This window comes from Suricata suricatta, chromosome 7, assembly GCF_006229205.1.
Source record: "Suricata suricatta isolate VVHF042 chromosome 7, meerkat_22Aug2017_6uvM2_HiC, whole genome shotgun sequence".
In the NCBI taxonomy this organism is placed as follows: Eukaryota; Metazoa; Chordata; class Mammalia; order Carnivora; family Herpestidae; genus Suricata; species Suricata suricatta.
In genome coordinates, this window is record NC_043706.1 from 13,673,192 (window position 1) to 13,686,260 (window position 13,069).

Below are 13,069 nucleotides of genomic sequence, written 5' to 3' on the forward strand. Positions count from 1 at the left end.
CTATGTTGGGTGTGGAGCTTACTTTAAAAAGAAATTATTTTTCACACTGTCTCTTCCTTTCCAAACCCAGACCCATTGATCCTTTTTCTGCCAGGTTTAGTAAGTATCTTCCTCCTTGTCTCATTTTGAGTCGTAAGAGCTTATTTAGGGGATTGGCAAGGTGGCTCAATTGGTTAAGCGTCTGACTCTTGATTTCGGCTCAGGTCATGATCTAGGGGTTTGTGAGTTCAAGCCCTCAATTGGGCTCTGCGCTGATGGTATGGAGCCTGCTTGGGATTCTCTCTCTCTCCTTCCCTCTCTCTCTAAAAATAAATCAATAAAACCTAAAAAAAAAAAAAAAGATCTTGTTTTGGCTTTCTGCCTGCCTGGGACAGAGACCGAGATTGTCCCCTAGGTTTTCGGTTCTTTCTTATGACTACCTTAGGAAGTAACTCTAGGTTGTGGGAAGGTCATCTCCTTTGCACTCTCTTTGGGGACCCACCCTCTTATATCCAAGAGGACTGTTCAGTATGGCCTGAAAACTGACAAGCTCTGTGTTCTCCCCTAAGCTAAAATAAAACGATGCTCCCAGAGGGAAAGTTGGCCCTCTAAAGCTTTTGTGGAAGGATTCCACACTTCAGAGACACTCTAAACATAAGACATACTAAAACATTCCAAAGACAAGCAGCTCTAAGTCCAGAACATAGAAATCTTTTGATTTCTATCTTAGCTGAAAATCTCCCTGATATATAAAGCAACTGAAGGTAAGACAGGTGGATGGCTAGATCAACCTATGATGTTATTTTAAGTTGCAACCCAATTCCCTGAGGAATTAGAAGCAACTATCTTGATCCTACAAGTATTTGCAAGACCAGAAATGCAGCTCCTGAAACAATTCAAGGTCCACCTGTCCTTTTTTAACAATTAACCTCCTCTATTCATCTCAAGAGGCTTGTAGGTATCATAGAAATTCTGGCCTTAGGAAATATAAATCCTTCTGGAAGGAGCATTGCATTCTTTCCCCATGACTTTGAGATGTAAATGTTCTACCTGGTCTTCTCCAGCAACCCTCTCTTCTCATCTGGGCTATCTCCCTGAAATGCAAACTTCCTGGAGGTTAATTCTTATAAGAAGAAAATCAAAAGGGGGAAAAAGTGATTTGAAGCTTGGGAGAATGGAAAAATCTTACATGTCTTCCCCACAAATATTGATTAAAAAAAAAAAAACTTGAGTCATCCAATCAGGTAGCCTTAACTTACCACATCTGCCAGAAATAGAGGATGGCCCCAACTTTTATGTTACAACTAGTGAGTTTTGTCTTAATGTACCCGATTCATGGCCTAAACTTGGAAATAGAAGGCGCATGGTCTCTTTGTCTGTATGTATGTTCATGTGTGTCTGTGTGTGTATGTTGCAGATGTATGGTAATTTTCTGCCTCTGGATGATATTATTAAAATTAATTTGTAAACAACACCATTTAATTGGCTTTATGAAAGCTAAATGCTTATGTGAAGTAAGTATTCCTAAAATTCTCAGTTATATATTAGAAACTAACCCAGATATTTCTCAAGCTCATGTGATGATGTAATATTTGTTAAATAAAAGCTAGTTTAAATTTGGATCATTTAGGGGACCCTGGTGGCTCAGCTGGTTGAGCGTCCAACTTCGGCTTGGGTCATGATCTCGTGGTCCCTGGTTTGAACCCCACATTGAGCTCTGTGCTGACAGCTCAGAGCCTGGAGCCTGTTTTGAATTCTGTGTCTCCCTCTCTCTCTGTCCCTCCCATATTCGTGCTCTGCCTCTCTCTGTTTCTCAAAAATTAAATTAAAAAAATTTAAATATAAATAAATAAATAGATAAATGAATAAATAAATTTGGATTAATTAAATTAATTAAATTAGGATAAATTAAATTGGCTAAGCCCTCAGAATGGTTAGTGTTAAAAGTGATGCATCAGTGGTGTTTATTCTCCCTGGTTTTACTGGCCGAATCGTTGCATGATGTCCCTGCTTTGAAATTTGTCAGTACGGAAAATTTGGTATGATGAAAATTTCATAAGTAATCTAAACATAATTTTTGAGGACAAATGAATTAAATACATTTAAGTGGGATGAAAATTTTTAGGTTAATTTTTTAGTTTTCCCAATCATTTTGGTGACCTGAAATCTTAAGATTTTGCTATGTTAAATTAAATGATGGCTAGTTATTTAATATTTAGGTCTTTTTCAAGTAAGACAAAGTATTGAAACATTAATGACAATAGGTTTACTTATTTTTGGTTTCCTTTACGGAGGAACTAAAGTTATTTGGGTCTATTGTTAAACATGTTTTGTGCCACAGTGGGAAATTTACTATGAGGAAAATATACTTTCGGGAATTATAAAACATACTCATAAATTTGTCAGTAAAAGGTCATTCACAATTGTTTAAGGCTACTAAAAATAATAAGGGAACCAAGTCTGTATTCAAAGAATGTAGGATGTGTCTTTTTGGTAAAAGAAGGAGGGATAGAGGCACATTTTGTTGAGGAAGAAGAAAGCAATTCTGTCCTAAAATGAGAATGGGAAAGAGGAAAAACATAACACTAAACCTGATTGTAAATAATAAAAAAAAGAAAGCTGTATAGTTTGTGAAAGAGGAATCTCCTAAGAATTGTATGTGTAGTCAGAATGACTGAGATTAAGATGAAATTCTCTGGATAAAAAAATAAGTATTGATATCAAAAGTAAACTGGTTCAAAATTACAATTTGTTTTTCTCTCTGTTAAAAGGACAAGGTCTCTTGGACTATTGATCTGCTCTTGATAAAATATTATGAAAGGTTTTTCTTTACCTTTAAAGCAATCTGTCTAGAGAAAAAAAGACCTGATGCCAGCCAGGTCCCCCCCAACCCCACCCCCAAAATCAAATGAAGTCTTTTTGACCTTGAACTAACACTGGGATTTTTCAGAGGGCCCCTGGAGCATCTGAAAATATTTGTTCTGGGGCACCTGTGTGACTTCGAATCATCCGACTTTGGCTCAGGTGATGATCTCACAGTCCATGAGTTTGAACCTCGCATTGGGCTCTGTGCTGACAGCTCAGAGCCTGAAGCCTGCTTCAGATTCTGTGTCTGCTTCTCTCTCTGCTCCTCCCCCACTTGCATTCTGTCTCTCAAAAATAAAAAATAAACATTAATCAAAAAAATGAAAAGCTTTGTTTTCCTTTATAAAAGAGAGATACTAAATTCAGGTTAATTTGATATGTTAAATTAGATGTGAAGCATTACCAAGTAAGAATACTAAGCCTTCTTTTTGTTGAATTTGTATAGGATATAAATGCTCTGCTGATTTATAGTGAACTCTCCTCAGATTTTTAATCATGGACAATTTCAAGATTTTGTTTTGGGGTCTTGTGTGTGTGTGTGTGTGTGTGTGTGTGTGTGTGTGTGTGTCTATTTGGGGGCTTCCCTTACAGTTATTAGTTTACTGAGATGCTTTTTTGCAAAGTGTTGCTGCAAAAGTGCTTCATCTTTAGGGGATTCATGGAAAGGACTTTGACAAAGACAGCTTTCTGATAACTTTAAGATCATAATTCTTAACTGGGTAAAAATTTCCAGAACTAATGGCAAGAGATGGATTCAAGCAGAGCAAGTATTAATTATGGGTCTGAATGAACTGAGGAGGATATTATAATTTTTATGACCTAGGTCCTCAATGTTTTGTTTTCCTAGATTTAAGGAAATATTTTCTCTTAAGCTATGTATGACTTACAGAAATATGGTAAAGTATAACTTTGTAAACAAAAATGAAACATTTACTTTTTCTCCCTATCTGCTTCCTCAGGAATTCAGAACCTTTTTTTTTTTTAATTAAAAAAATTTTTTTTAAATGTAGGGGCACCTGAGTGGCTCAGTCGGTTAAGCATCCAACTTCGGCTCAGGTCATGATCTCACGGTTCATGGGCTCAAGTCCCGTGTCGGACTCTGTGCTGACAGCTAGCTCAGAGCCTGGAGCCTGCTTCAGATTCTGTGTCTCCCTCTCTCTGACCCTCCCCTGCTCATGCTGTCTCTCTCTCTCAAAAATAAATTTAAAAAAAGTTTCTTTTTAAGATTAAAAATTTTTTGTTTAATGTTGATTTATTTTTGAGAGAGGGGGAATATGCATGCACGAGTGAGTCAGGGAGGGGCCGAGAGGGAAGGAGACAGCATCCGAAGCAGGCTCCAGGCTCTGAGCTGTCAGCACAGAGCCCAGTGCGGGCTTGAACTCATGAACTGTGTGAGATCATGACCTGAGCCAAAGACAGACAGATGCTTACCCCACTTAGCCACCCAGGTGCCCCATTTTTTTTTTAATGTTTATTTTTTATTTTTGAGAGATAGAGTGTGAGCGGGGGAGGGGCAGAGAGAGAGGGAGACACAAGATCTGAAGCAGGTTCCAGGCTCCGAGCTGTCAGCACAGAGCCCAACATGGAGCTGGAACCCACAAACCAAAAGATCATCACCTGAGCTGAAGTCAAACCCCTAACTGACTGAGCCACCCAGGCGCCCCAGAATTCCGAAAATATGAAAATATGGTTAGTTCAATAAGGGGTTGTTCTCCCTGTAACAGGACACAATTGGAAACACTGGCTATGTCACCAAGTCCTGGACTAGAATGTTCTATTTGAGAGAGATATACATAGACTAAGTTATGACCAGAAACTTCTAAAAAACTGCTTGCATTCCTCATGAAAATTCCTAGCAAAGTCATCTTAAAAAGAGCTTATATGGTCAATCACTATTCATGATATACTAATGTAAACAATCAGGTCAAGTTTAATGCAAATAAATGAGTTTCACTGTGATTATCTTTGGAAAAAATGATGAAGACAATTGTTAGCACCTTTATAGATATACATTCTAATCCCGTTGACTTTGGAGTTTTCTTATATACATACCCGTAAGCTGGAGTAGATCTGGAATTCTTCTAGTTTCCTCCAGTATCTGCCTCCAACTCTCGACACTAATATTTCCAATCACTATTCATGATATACTTATGATTTTCTTGCTTTCTGGTTTTGTTTTTTGTTCACTAAGAACAAAGATTACCCTTCAATCTCTTTAGAAGGGATTATACCAGGTCCCCTTCACTACCCACCTTGCAGCTGAACTGCACGGACTTGAACCTGGGTACACACCTCTGAGCCGAGGAAGGCTCCCCCTGACATCTGGCCCCACGCAGATGCTGGAGACTCTGAATCCAACTGACGAGTCAGAGGAGTGGCTGACAGTGATGTTGACTACTTCCACCCAAGCCGCTGCGTTGAGAATTCCTCCTTTAAACATGAAACCTTGTCTTTTTTTCTTTCTACTCTTTAATCTGCCGCTGGCCTGGAAAGAGAACACCATCATCTTCATCATGCAGGCAACTGCTAAGGGGCCTTTCAGACTTCTGGATTTGTCATCAAAAGCTCTAATCTGTCCATTCACTGTGCCACCTTAGCAGAAGTGGTCTGTGTCCAGAGAGAATTTTTTTTCTGTTTTTTTTTTTTTCTGTATTTTTGAGAGACAGCACAAGCAGGGGAGGGTCAGAGAGAGGAGACACAGAATCTGAAACAGGCTCTAGGCTCTGAGCTGTCAGCACAGAGCCCGACTTGGGGCTCAAACCCACGAACTGTGAGATCATGATCTAAGCCGAAGCCAGATGTTTAACTGACTGAGCCACCCAGGTTCCCCCAAAGAGAATGTATTTTTGTCCGTGGTGGTGGATTAGCATCCTCCTTGGACCTAAGACCCCTAGACGCCAGGTGCATAACCAGCCAGTGCCTCTTAGGTCATCCAACTGTGCCCTTAACGCCTTGCTGGCTGACTCTCCTGAGTTTATATTGTCAGGTTACCAAGAACCTATTAGGAGGCTTCCTGATTCAGAATTCACTTCCTTTGGCAGGGCCCTACTTTCCTGGTTAGAAGTAAACGTAAATGAGCCTATAATTAGAGACCTCTCCTTAACTATTGGAAGTACCACTTTCTTTTCTTTTTTTTTTTCTTTATCTTTACTTATTTTTGAGACAGACAGATAGAACATGAGCAGGGGAGGAACAGAAAGAGAGGAAGACATGGAATCTGAAGCAGGACCCAGGCTCCGAGCTGTCACCACAGAGCCCCATGCAGGGCTCGAACTCACAAACCATGCGATCATGACCTGAGTCGAAGTCAGACGCCCAATCAACTGAGCCACCCAGGCGCCCCAGAAAGTACCACTGTCAATAGTTTGTTTTGCCCAGCAAAAATGTTTAGGTTCTCAGGCATAACCCTCATTTTTTAAAAATGTTTATTTATTTTTGAGAGAGAGAGAGAGAGAGAGAGCGCCAGTGGAGGGGCAGAGACAGGGGCGAGGGAGGGGATGCAAAGTGGGCTCTTTGCTGACAGCAGCAAGTCTGATGCAGCGCTTGAACTCATGAACCGCAGGATCCTGACCTGAACTAAAGTTGGATGCTCAACCACTGAGCCACCTGGCACTCCATTTCTTTTAAGGCTCGAACCCACAAACCGCAAGATCATGACCTGAGCCAAAATCAGATGCTCAACTGACCAAGCCACCCAGGTGCCCCCAAAAGCTTTAAATACATGTTTGCAGCAACCAACCACCAAGCAAATGATCTGACTGAAACGTCAGAAAGGGAATGGAGGGAATAACCAATTTAAAAAATGTGAACCCAAAGTTGCAACTTGTGAATACTACACAGATTCAGCAAAAAAAAATGTCATGACCTGTGAATATCACATAGAAGATCAGCACAAACTGTGAGACGTCAGAGCAGTATCTGGGACTGGCGCTAATGCCTTAAATATTGATCGCTTCTCTTAGTTAAGCTGAGACACTGACAGAAGCAGAATTGTTTAACACGAGAAACAGGTCCAAAATAGAGTCACTTGTGCTAAACCCCACATTAGGAAACCAAAACTTAATACCTAACTTACTTGCCTGGGGCGCCTGGGTGGCTCAGTTGGTTAAACATCCCACTCCTGATTTTGGCTCAGGTCATGATCTCACGGTTCACGAGTTTGAGCCCCGCATCAGGCTATGCGCTGACAGTCAGAGCATGTCTGGGATTCGGTCTCTCCTCCTCTCTCTGCCTCTCCCCTGCTCATGGTTGTGTTCTCTCTCTCTCCTCAAAATAAATAAACTTAATAAAAACAAAAAAACAAACAACCTAACCTAGTTACAGTTTCAGCCTCTCCCAAGAATGTGACCTTTACCGGTCAATCTAGAATTACCTGGTCAGCACTAGTGAGGCAAGCTCCCTGGTAGACACCCCTGTCTTCCCCCAAAGGGCGGTGACCTCGCTTGAAACAACCCACTCTTTGCTGGAATAACTTCCTTGCCCTGCCTCCTCCTGCCTACAGAAGTGTCCTGTGTTGTGCAGCTCCTTCTAGCAACCTTCTATTTGCTAAGACAATTCTGCCTGATTCACGAATCCTGAAGAAAGCCAATTACATCTTTAAATTGATTCAGGTGAATTTTGTTTAACACCTCCACCACAAACTTCTGTGCCTAAGTATCTTTCTGTTTCCTTTAGCTGAAGATGGTCTTTAAGGTGGTGGCTTTGGCCATTGTGGGGAGTTTTACTTAGTTTCCCTGGGTATGTCTCATGCGTACATGAGGTATATATGTTATTCAAGTCGTTTTTCTCGTGTTAATCTGTTTTTTATTATGGTGAGGGTAGTGGGTTCTCAGTCACAGAGCCTAGAAGGGTGGAGGAGAAATTATTTTCCCTTCCTTGTACTAGTTTGTGGGTTTCTGCTGGAATTTATCCTGGCCAGAGAACTTTGTTACCCGTCTCCAGAATAAATGGGTGCATCCAGGCTCCGTTCTGGAGAGCGAGGAGCAAGGGCATGGGGAATAGAAAAGGCAGACCCCTTAGAGGTGGGTGTCACCGCCCCCTTCCACCCTCTCTCTGTACAGATCCAGTAACCTCCAACCCACCAGAACCGGGCGCTCCCTTAAACATCGGGCTAACTCGACCAGCAAAGGTGTGACTAGCATGTAACCCTGTGTCCCAAAGGTGCTCCTTTCGGCGTGTGCTGCACAGAGCCCCTCCCCTTTCTGCCAAGGGGTCCCTTCTCCCCATTTTCATTCAGTCACAGCTCTGTCTCAGTCATACTACAGTTAATCATACGTTAGCCTGGAGATGGCCCGTGTGGTCTCAGACAGACGTATTTCAGGGAGACAGAGGTACAGCCTAGTCCCCCTGGTGAGGACTCTGGGGGCTTCCCAGTTTTCTCAGCAACACACTTTCTTTTTCTAATTAGTTTTTGTAAATGTAATCCCTCGTTGTCAAATTCATAAAGCCTTTTGTGCAATATTTGGAAAATCCAGAAAGGTGTAAAGAAGCAAATGAACCTCCCATAATTCCACTACAAATAAAAGTTTGGTATATGTGCCTTGATTTTTCTTCTATGCGTGATTTTCCTGTACATAAAACCACCAACCATCACGATTTAAAACTCCCCTGGAGTGGGGGTCACTTGCACAGATGACTGCTGTCAGCCTGTCCTCTAGCAAACGCCCGGGCCCGCCCCTCCCTCAGGGGAGGCAGCCATCGGACTCAAGCAAGTGCGATCAGAGTTTTTCCTCTGGGAATGGTATGTGGCCCCTGGGAGAAGGGGCTTTCTCTTCCTCCTAGGACTGTGGCAGGGACACCGAGTGACTGACAGTAGTAGGGGACATTTATTCTTTCCTTTACATATATATATATATTTTTTTTAATATTTATTTTTGAGAGAGAGACAGCATGAGCAGGGCAGGGTCAGAGAGAGAGGGACACACAGAATCAGAAGCAGGCTCCAGGCTCTGAGCTAGCTGTCAGCACAGAGCCCGACGTGGGGCTCGAACGCACGAACTGCGAGATCATTACCTGAGCCAAAGTCAGACGCTTAACTAACTGAGCCACCCAGGCACCCTTATATATATATATATTTTTTTTTAAGGTTTATTTATTTTTGAGACAGAGACAGTGTGAGTGGGGGAGGAGCAGAGAAAGAGGGAGACCCAGAATCCAAAGCAGGCTCCAGCCTGTCAGCACAGAGCCGGACGCCGGACTTGAACTCACAAACCATGAGATCCTGACCTGAGCTGAAGTTGGATGTTCAACAGACTGAGCCACCCAGCTGCCCCAGGGGACATTTTTTCTGAGGATAGAAGCTTATCATGAGAGAGAAACCAATACACAAGTAAAGAATAGCCAAGAAACGAAGAGAGAGGAGAGGAAGAACAAGAATTGTTGATCACAAGAAGCACCTGCATCTTTTCAAGATGGACTTGAAAAGTCCACGGACATCCCAGTTTATAGGAGCCAATAAACTCCTTTTTTAAAAAGCTAACTTTAACTGGGTTTCTTTCTTTTTTTCTTAATGCTTATTTATTTTTGAGAGAGAGGGAGTGCGAGTGGGGAAGGGGCAGAGAGAAGGGGACAGAGAATCTGAAGCAGGTTCTGCGCTGACCGCAGTGAGCCAGATGTGGGGCTCTAACTCACGAACCATGAGACCATGACCTGATCTGAAGTCAGCTCAACCGACTGAGCCTCCCAGGTGCCCCTTTAACTAAGTTTCTAATATTTGAACCAGTGAATTGTAATTAGTGCAGTGCTTGTGAACATGATCTCATTTAATCCTTCAACAATTCTACGAACTGGATTTTGGTCATGTTTTATAAAAAAAGGAGCCTGAAATTTAGGGAAGTTATATATCTTGTTTAAAATCACTTGGGTAGAGAGTTTAACGCTAAGCCTGGATTCTTACTCTTGTTATGTTACAGTTCCTTTTTTTTTTTTTTTAAGATTTTATGTTTAAGTAATCCTTTTACCCAAGGTGGGACCCAAACCTGCAACCCTGAGATCAAGAGTCACATGCTCTACTGACTGAGCCAGCCAGGTGCCACACCGCTCCGCTATATAAAAATTAAGTGTTTAAAAAGTTTTGGTTTGGTTGCTTAAATTTGTTTGCTGCTGCTTCTTTCGGGATGTTAATGAGTCCCTAGCATAATGATATCAGCTTTTTACTTTCCCAGAGACTGCTAAGGATCGGACAAGACGGGCATCCTCTCTCTGCAGGAGACAATCGGCCATAAAGCCCACTGAGGGCGCAGTGAAATTACCCTTTTGTGGGAGGAGCCTGCTCTAGGAATTCTCCTTTCTTTCCCTCTAGCCGAACCACAGATCTCTCACACACACACACACACACACACACATCAGGTCAAGTACAGTCGGGCCTGTGTCCGTCCATCCTGGATGATGTTCGCAAGGTGAGCTGAGTGCATTAGTGTGATTTTCTCATCATACTCGGTGACTCACAGCAACCACAGTGTGGATAGGAATGGGGGGTGGGCTTGTGTACCCGAGGAAGCTTCAAGTATCATCCAGAAGCACAGCTCTGAAGGGACAGTCTCCATCTCTCCGAATCCTGACAGCACTCGCTTCATATTCTTCTTTCAGAAAGACAATGATAGGGGCGCCTGGGTGGCTCAGTCGGTTAAGCGTCCGACTTCGGCTCAGGTCATGATCTCACGGTTCGTGGATTTGAGCCCCGCGTCGGGCTCTGTGCTGACAGCTCAGAGCCTGGAGCCTGCTTCAGATTCTGTGTCTCCCTCTCTCTCTGCCCCTCCCCTGCTTGTGCTGTCTTTCTCTGTCTCTCAAAAAAATAAGTAAAAAAACAGAATAAAAAAAAAAAGAAGAAAGACAGTGATAGCAGAGTGGTGGTAGGATTTTCCAAGGGCTTTGGTAACAAAGTACCACAGACTAGGTGGCTTCAAACTGTGGAAAGGTATTCTCCCACAGTTCTGGAAACTACATCCAGTATCAAGGGGACAGCAAGATCATGCTTCTGCGGATGGCTCTGGGAAAGGGTCCTTCCTTGTTGGTTTTCCCGCTTCTGGTGGTCCCAGGCATCCCTCGGCTTATGGCAGCAGGGCTCCCAGCGTTGCCTGTACCACCTCATGGACTTCTTCCTCTGTCTCTGTCACAGTTCCGCTTTTATGAAGATATCCATATTCCCCCCCGGAGAAGGCCTGGCTGGAAAGTAGGAACTGAAGATGGGGAAAAAACCTTTTTGCCCTTCTTTCTTAGGTCTAGTACTTAGATCATGTGAATTCAAAAGCAAGATGAACATAAGAATGAGTCTGTTTATGCACGCAACACACAAACTTGTAGGAAGACTCAGTGGTGAGTAAACCCCCTCAGTGGTGAGGGTGTTTAGAATACGGGTCATGTGTTCGAGTCCCACATCAGGTTTAGAGATTGCTTAAATAAATAAAACTTTAGGGGGAAAAACCCCATGGGTCTTATATACTATATACTATATACTATATACATGACAAAGGAAAGGGTTTGGGCTCCTACGGGTGGTAAATTTGTGGGAAGGCAAATATGTGTGGGAAAGTAATCTAAGATAAGGGTTGTTATAGTAAAGTTTGTACCAACCCAACACCTTACTGACTTTCTGTCTCTAGTGGGGATGGCTGTTTCCTTCCTGCCTGTGCGGGATGGGGGGGGGCACTTTCACAAAGGGACATTTATCACCTGCTTTTAGAGCTTTCTCTGTGTTTGTTACTGCTTATTTCAGCGCAAAACCCTTATGCCAACATATTGCATATTTTGAGGGGGCATATTCTCATCCCCTTCAAAACAGTCACATGGTAATAAGGCCCAAGAATTATTAGTATGCTTCTGTTTATAGAACTACAAACTTTTAGGGCGCCAGAGTGGCTCAATTGGTTGAGCGTCCAATTCGATTTCGGCTCAGGTCATGATCTCAGAGTTTGTGAGACTGAGCCCTGGGTCAGACTGTGCTGAGCCTGGAGCTTGCTTGGGATTCTCTCTCTCCTTCTCTCTCTCTGCCCCTCTCCCGTGCTCTCTCTCTCAAAATAAATAAACAAACTTAAAAAAAAATCTCTACTCACTGATCCCTCATATCCTCCATGGCCCCTCTTCACTACACATAGAATGAATTCTAAACATGGCGTCCACGTCTTCAGGCTCTGCCTGCCTTTCCAAACCCACCTCCGACCTACCCACTCCTCTCCTCGGCCGCTCTTGTGCTAGGAAACGCCCGTGTTCCCTCTGTGAACAGCACACTGTCTTATGTCCTGGTGGCTGTGCCCATGTGAGCTTCCCCCCAGCAGACCCTTCCTCGATCATCAGCTCCTCCCAGAAGCCTACTCCGAACCGCAGGCTGCACAAACCACCCTTCCTTCGGAGGACTGTGCGTCCATTCGATGTGGCCACGTTCATTTCCACGACCCCCGGCCCGGCCCAGTGTCCGGCACACAGAAGACACTCCAGTCATGTTTAGTAAGTGAAATGGAATGCTTTCACTTAACTTACTAAGAGGCACATGTTTGCTGTGCCCTATCAGCTCTGGCATACTTCAGGTTTAAAAAGACTTCCTTTTTGTTACAAATTTTAATTAATAGGACTAAAATTTCCCCACCTTTTTACAGTTGTTAGATTGTCTCTTATTTAAGAAAATGCAATTTCCCTCTGGAGCCTACAGACCACGTCATCAGGTTTCCCTTTCGTGAGCGTACGTGTGGGAGGGATGGGGCTGATGTCCTTGGCCACCTCTAAATGACTTCCAGCATGGCTCAGGCCTACACACCCACATGAGGAACACCACAAAGTGGTGAAAGCGTTTCCCTGTTTTTGATGATAATTATGGGAATATTAATTCTCCCAATATTTCTTGGAAAGTTGTGGTTTAGAGCAGCCGTATCTTATTATGAAATCCCCCTTCTTGTCTCTCCACTCTACTGATAACTAGCAGAAGCTAAAATGTAGGAGATGAACTTACCTAACTATGGATAAAAAAGCACCTAAAATCCCTTCTCAAACCCCCTCATGCTATCCATTTCTAGAAAATGCCTACCATTCTGAGACTTCCAAACGATGGTGGCAAGAACACAAAAAATAACCACATGGTCTGAATGCCAAAAAAGTATTGAAATCTTAGGCTAACTTAAAGTAATTAAATTCTTACTTATATTTTAAGATAACAGCTGTTGAAATGCAATACAAAATAAAAATTAAAAAATTAAAAATAAAGGTAAGATACTTATAATTTCAAGTAAAAACAGAG